Source organism: Rosa chinensis, chromosome 6 (genome assembly GCF_002994745.2).
Source record: "Rosa chinensis cultivar Old Blush chromosome 6, RchiOBHm-V2, whole genome shotgun sequence".
In the NCBI taxonomy this organism is placed as follows: domain Eukaryota; kingdom Viridiplantae; phylum Streptophyta; class Magnoliopsida; order Rosales; family Rosaceae; genus Rosa; species Rosa chinensis.
In genome coordinates, this window is record NC_037093.1 from 49,595,103 (window position 1) to 49,602,480 (window position 7,378).

Below are 7,378 nucleotides of genomic sequence, written 5' to 3' on the forward strand. Positions count from 1 at the left end.
AAGCATGCTTGTGAACTTTCATAACTAGCTCGAAGTCAGAAAACAAGCATAAAGGGTCGAAAACTATCTCACAAGCCGTGAACAGTAATCCGGATTGAGTTGAACAAGGTTTCACGTGAATCGATCCAAACAACCACCAAGGATCGATCAAGGAGGCTGCTCTGAGCTTAACCAAGAAGACTTGAAGCCTTGCCGACGTCGGAACAAGGATTTCCGACCGGGTCCGAAATCCTCAAACTGCAGCGCCACCGTGGAGGAAAATCGGCGCTAGAGGACACCAGAAGGACGACCAGATGGAGGAGACGATCCTATCTGGAAAGTTTCGTCGCCGGAGACCGCTGTAGTTCGCCGGAAAAGTCGGGTGCGGTCGACCGAGTCCTGGTCGGGTCAGTCGGATTACTTCAATAGTGAAGGTGTCGACCAAGAGAGAAGAGAGAGAGAAATGTGAGCTTCCGGAAATGGAAGAAATGAAAATAGTAAGTTTCCAACTTGGGAAACTTCTATTTATACCAAAATGGAAATTCCTTCCAATAGCCATAGCTTTCTCATACGAACTCCGATACTCGCGTTCCGCATGTCCACGAACTCGTATCGATGCGCTCTACAACTTTCATGAAGGAAGTTTTCTGAGAATCTCAACGAATAAAAAGTCAACCTTTGCAACCCCCCCCCCCCTAAAACCATATTCTTCGAATAATTTATTTGTCCGAAACACTTCCACTCCGTCCACGAGCCACGAAACCGCAATAACCATAACTTAGATTCCGGAAAATCCTCGGAAAATAAATACGAATTTCTGGGGCATCACAATTTCTTCTACAGACACTCGAATTTGATTTGGGCACCCGATGTGTTGAATTTTGTACTGAGCCGTGTAATGGGCTTTTGTGTTGTCGACAAACGAAATTGGCCAGGCCCAAATATCGAGATAAATTGTCTTGAAAGGGGCTTCAGAATTTGATTCAACCAACTATAGACTGTTTTGGACACCCATTTTTTTAGGCCTTTTAGCTTTATTTCGCGTCAGGCCCAATTGCAAAGCCCGCTACAGTCGTGAGACCAAACTGATAGACTCTTGTCTTCACATCAGAAAGCTGGGATCTTTCGTAGTTGCCTCGAGCTGGTATACTGGAGAAGGAAGCTAGCACTTGTAGTTCGATTCAGAGAGGGAAACCTGAAGCCCGGCTCTGTGTAAATAGCGGGATTCATACCTGTGATGCTGTACTCTTTATCGAAGCCTCGAACTGGGTAAAGCCTCCAACTTTCTTATTTCTTCTCACTGGGCTTCGATCAATCGAAATACTGATCAAAATTCCCAAATTTATTTCTTTGCTGCTGTAAACTCGGTGTGGCAATTGGACGAATTTTTGTTGCGGCAACTCGTCAATCAGCTGGTATGACCCCTTTTTTTTTTTGGTACAGTCCGCCTCTCTGAATGATCAACTAAGCCTTTGTTTTTGTCTTCTTATTGATCATGTGTAGCACCACTTCAAGAAAGTTGAAATGATTAATTCAATTATGCTTGCCACCGTTTGACTTCTGCTTAGGACATATAGCAAGCTCCAGATTGAATAATAAAGCCATGTTTCTTATCTTCTTGTTAATCATGTATGGATGGTACTGATTCTAGAAAGAAAACAATTAAGCTTTGTTTTCATTTCGTTGCTTCCCAGCCTATATATAGCACCTCCATTATGCTTTGACTTCTTACTGATCACATCATGTCCTCAAAAGATCATTTAATTAGTCTTGCCATCATTTGTCTTCTTGCTTGTCACATACAGCAAGTTCCAGTTTGAGTTCATGATCTAATTAATCAATTAAGTTGCCTCATTTTGTTGTCTTTTACCGATCAGACCACCGCTTCAACAAAGCAATACTTTAATCATTCTTTTTTTTGTTTTTGAGCGTCTGAGCCTTGTCTTCTAATTAACTTGCATCCACACTTTGATAATTGCTTTTATATTTGTATGTAGGCCTTAGTTGTTCCGGTCTCCACCAAGCTTTTCACCGCCAAGACATCATTTTGTTTGATATATTTTCTCGGTGGCTTTAGGGCGGCTTGTTTGGAAATGTTTGCAAGGCCAACTTTTATCGTGGTGAATGGGAAGGCAGAAGGCTGGAAAGCTCTTCGGTGGTGACTGATATTGCCGATTTTGTAAGAGAGTGAATGTGGCGTCTTGTGCAGATTTTTAGCATTGGAACTCGACCGTTCATGAACGACCATATGTTCCAACACTGAAAATCACAGTAGCCAAGTGCGTTAAGACTCCGGCCGTTCATGAACGACCATATATGTCTTAACGCAGGAGCAGCCACAGTGAAGGTTGGCCGTTCATGAACGACCATGTACTTCTTGGTAGGTTGAGAGAACTTCAACAAACGAAGGAAGGTTGTTTTGTTGACAGCAAGCTTTCTGGACGGTATATTTCCCTGTCAAAGAAGACGAGAATAGCATAGATGCGTTGTATACCTGAGCTTCACCTTTGGAGCTTGACTTGTTGACGGATCTGCTTTGATTTCACTTTCTGTTTTGGCAGAGCTTTACCTTTTTGCTTGCTGAATATTTCTCTCTCCCTCTTGCTCCGTCCCTTTCTTTTCACGTTGCCACCTTTATATAAGGGTGGTTGGATAAGTGTAGCCGGATAGCTGGTAACCCACCTTGTATTTGAATTTGAATAACAAGCTCAACTTTATCACTTGTTATCTGTTGAATAGGTCAAAAAAACTTGACCAAGACTTGAATCAAGGTTAACAGAACATTATCCTTTATAGCTTGACGCCATTCAAAGCTACATGACTTTGAAAAAAATCCTTGTTCGCCGTTTGAACTTGGTCAAAGTTGTAACAACTTATCCATGTGTGAAACTGAATATATTTCTTTGTGAATGTATTTCTTTTCTTCTTTTTTTCACAGCAGCTTGTAGGAATATCGATGTTGTAATGGGCTCCCACTTTTTCCAATTTATTTTGCAAGACCATCACCATGTAGTTTCTAGACTCATGATTTCTTTCGGTTTCAATAAATAGTAGATTCAAAAATCATGTGAATTTAGATATTGAAGCCTCCATTGACCAAAAGATCATTCGGCCAACTAAGAAATGTTGAAATGAAGTCTCGTTGTGAAGGTGACAAAATTATGTTGGGCTCAAACACTATGCCTATAGGTTTAGAGCGTCACCATTGAAAAATGACAGTAGCATTGCAACATTGACAGTAACTTTATACAACTATTGTAATAGATTTTCACAACTATGGTAGTGGCTTTTTACAACTATGGAAGTAGCTTTGCACATAGTTATCTCATTGTTGAACGTTGCATACTTCTTGTATCATTGACTATGTTTTCTTCTCTCGATTGCAATAGCATTTTTATTTTGGTTGTATCTTTTACATTTCCATAGCTTTGTTAGTCTCTGAGAATAATTTTCTCAGTATCTGGGAGTAGCTTTTGTTTTGCTTGGTAGTAGTTTTTGTTCTGCTTGGTTATTGCTTTTGGCGTTGATAAGAGTAACTTTTGGTAATGGTAAGAGTACCTTTTGTTACTGGTGAGAGTAGTTTTTTGGTGTTGGTGATAATAGCGTTTGTTGTTAGTGAGAGTAGTTTTTAGTGTTTGTGACAGTAGCTTTTGTTGGTGGAGATAGTAACTTTTGGTTTTGGGGAGTGTAGCTTTTGTTGGTGACAGTGGTTTTTGTTGTTGGTAATAGTAGTTTTTGTGATCTCGTTGGAAATCTCATCAGCGTAGTTTTTGTTTGTGACATTATCTTTTGTTGCTGGTGATAGTAGCTTTTGTGACCACCAGAAATCTCACCAACGTAGCTTTTGTTGCTAGTGACAGTAGCTTTTATTGCTAGTGATAGTAGCTTTTGTGACCTCACCGGAGGTTGCCGGAAATCTTATCAGAGTGGTTTTTAGTGTTAGTGACAGTAGCTTTTGAGGTCGCCGGAGTTCACCTGAAGTTGGCCAAAGTTGACCGGAGACCTCACCGGAGAGGGGAGAGAGAGAATGATTGTTGACTTTTTACTCTAATGACATTTATGTAAATATGTTGGTTTTTATATCTAAAATATAACACCATTTTTAATCTAGTGGCCTTATGAGGGAAAAAATTAGTTGGTGGCCTTATGGCTAAAAAAACATTCAAAGATGCACTTATATGTAATTAACCCTTGTAATTAAATGGGGTGAGATACCATGTAATTTAGAATTTTGAAATCAATAGCATAAATGTTTTTAAAACATGTCGCTTTACTCCCACTTTTTAGTTCTCTTTTTTTTTTTTATCTAAAAGTGATTATTAAACAATTTATTATCTAATATAAAACATCACAGTATAAAACTTTGTAATTGTTAATGTGTTTGGCCATCCAATGACAACTTCGTAGTTCCGCTATTGTGGAGAAACTACTGATACAATTTTGGTTGAAATTTGAATGTTCGACTCAAAATTTTATACTTGATCAAAAAGATGTTTAGTGGATGAGAACTCAAATAATATAAAACCTATTTCTAAGCATTTATTTGAACTTTGAAGGGACCAATAATGAATCCTTATGGATTTCCCAATAACTAACTAACATAAGTAATTAATATGGTCAATTATATATACTAATCAAATGTTAAATAATAGTGTATTTCATGGTTTTTAAGTTTAGGGATATTTTAGGTAATTTGGGTTTTGTATTTAGTAAAATGATAGAATGAGAAATTAAATGATAGGTGTATTGAGTAAAGGAGTGTGTATCAAGTAATTAGGAGTGTGTATTTAAAACTTCTCTTACTATTATCTCACTTTCCGCGATCAAGCGGGAACAAAGTTTTCAATGACGCATATTTAGGGCCTAACCTCACAGTGCATAAGACTCAAATTTTCTCACCACTATCTCCTAGGTGGTGATACCACCACCGAATAAGAAGTTGCCATCTCTTATAAATCATACTCATGATTAACCATAGTTAGTTTAATTAATTATCAGGAAAGAGAAAATGAGATTTAATAATAATAAAAATACTTTTATTATTATTATTTTTTAGAAGAAAATACTTTAATTACTTGGACGAGGTGATGACGGCTGTGAATGCGACCTTCGGCAGCGCGACGACATTGTCTTCGTAGTGAATGGTAGCAATTTCGGCGAACCTCGCTCTCATCTCCGCCTTCCTCGCCTGCGCCGTCACTCAGTTCCTCAAGCTCTTCACGTCCTGGTACAAAGATAGGAGATGGGATTCGAAACGAATACTGGATTCCGGAGAGAAGTGGTCGTCGCATTAGGTGACTATGACGGCGCTGACGGTGGCCGTTGGGCTAGACTAGGGCACCGAAGGACATGCTTTTTCTCTTGCTCAACTTACATATCGCCCAAATTAGTCTTGAGAAATTGAAATTCTATGAATTTGAGTTTGGGTATTCGTAGCGACTCGAATTCAATAAGAATTGCAGAATCAGAAGAGAAACAGAAGAAATTGTTGGGCTTACGTGATTCGCTTAAATTGAGGAGCTGAGAAGAAGAAGGTGAATGTGGAACTGGGTTTTGGGGAGATGAGGAAGGCTTCCTCTTGCAGAGTTGCAGCTGTGAGAGGAAAGAGAGAAAGAGGAGTGAGAGAATAATAAACAGAAATTAAAAATTATTAATTTGTAATTAGTAACCAGAGTTAAGTTATAATACACATGACATGTGTTTATTGAGTGGTGATACCACCATCAATGTTTAGGTGGTGAGCAAATTTGAATCCCATTACACACGTCATTTTACGGTGACTTTTTTGTTTGGGTATGGATTTGGACATCTCCGCATCTTTTGGCTATGGATTTGAGATTTGTGACACGTCATGTATGGACTGAAGAATTGGGTGAAGAGATTTTACTTCTCCTGGGACCCTGGGAGGGGGGAATGTAGTTTTGTTTACGACTGCTCAAAATAAAATGTCAAATAAGTAATAAGTTGGGGGCTTGGGGCACGTTATCATAGTATGATTATCATACATGCAAATATATATATCATTTTCCGTTGACACAATTATAAAATTGTCACCTACTCTAGACATTACATAAGGGTCATTGATGTCATCAATACCCATCCTTCTTTAATATAGGCAATATACTCATCCACATGTATTATATTCCTCCCCTTCTTATTTTTGGTACAGATGCAGGGTATCATATATCAGATCCAACATGAAAAAAGTTAAAACCCACTATGTTTCGGAATTAAAAATCCCCAGATTTAAGTGTAAGTGTAAAGTACAACAGAAAGATCTCAATGGGAGTATGGGACATAGAAACCCCCCTGTAAAAAAATGATTAGTGATAATATAGGGGAGAAGAGGTACCAGCCACAAGTATACTAATAGCTGAGAGATCATAAAAAATGTAATAATTGACTAGAATTCATTTGTCTGGTTTTACCTGGTTGCTCCCGAGACAGGTGATTACAACCTATTGCGTCGGGTGGTTACGGCTTGGCTCTGCGTGTTCATCTGGAGAAAAGCACCTACGTCTTTGATCTGCATAGAGAGATATAGAGAGGGAGTGCATACAATGGGCAAGGCCAGCCGGCCCATAAACTCTTAGATTGCTTAAACTCCATGAGTCCATGTAGTATGGTGCAAAGAGGAAGATGGAAGATGTTAGAGATGGAAGATGTCAACTGCTGAAGCAAAGAGGAAGGTAGTTCATTGTTTGCAAATCCCAATGGAACTGTGTGTGACAATTACAATCATAGTGAAACACTGAAACTTGCTAAGCATTTATACGCAGAGAAGAAGTCGGCAGTAAAGCACGAGGCTGATAAACTAGTCAAATATAACAAACGGAGCTTGCTTTCATAAATTGCCACCATCACCTTCTTCTTCATCGTCTTCCCTCCTTGCTGCTGCTTTATTAATTTTCTCTCTATTTTATCTACCGTCTAGTGATTTTTAGAATATTAATAATATAAAGGGCGAGTTATAATCAGGACCGGAGGTTGCGAAGAAGATTCATTTGTCTTCTCTTTGTCCTAACACCGAAGTTAACCCTGCTGACCCGACCATCAAACTACTACAAGCACGTTTCATAATGATCCAGAAAATCAGAGACTCCCTCTAACTACGTTAGGATCACAAGCCAATAATTTGTGAGTTCTAAACGGAAAAACATGAACTTTATTGAAACATTATTACACAAATTATCTGTCTCACATAGATATATGCTAAATCCTAAAGAACGCAAAGAACCCTGTACTTGCTATAATATTTTAATACTAACAACAATCTTAGTTACTTAATCTGCAATTGATATCTTTTTTCTTCTTCCTACCAGCGGGAAAGGAGATACCATTGTCCGACTGTAGATTTAGTAACGAAGACTTCCCCTCGCACCAACTCCTTTTTGCAAGC

At 38.7% G+C, this 7,378-nt stretch overlaps 1 long non-coding RNA gene across 1 annotated transcript; it reads left to right on the top strand.

Moving 5' to 3' along the window:
* Positions 1–938: 938 nt before the first annotated feature.
* LOC112174433 lies at positions 939–2,648 on the top strand. Its single transcript, XR_005802116.1, has 3 exons — positions 939–1,248; positions 1,392–1,394; positions 1,977–2,648. It is a non-coding gene; the product is annotated as an uncharacterized LOC112174433 (long non-coding RNA).
* Positions 2,649–7,378: the final 4,730 nt, after the last annotated feature.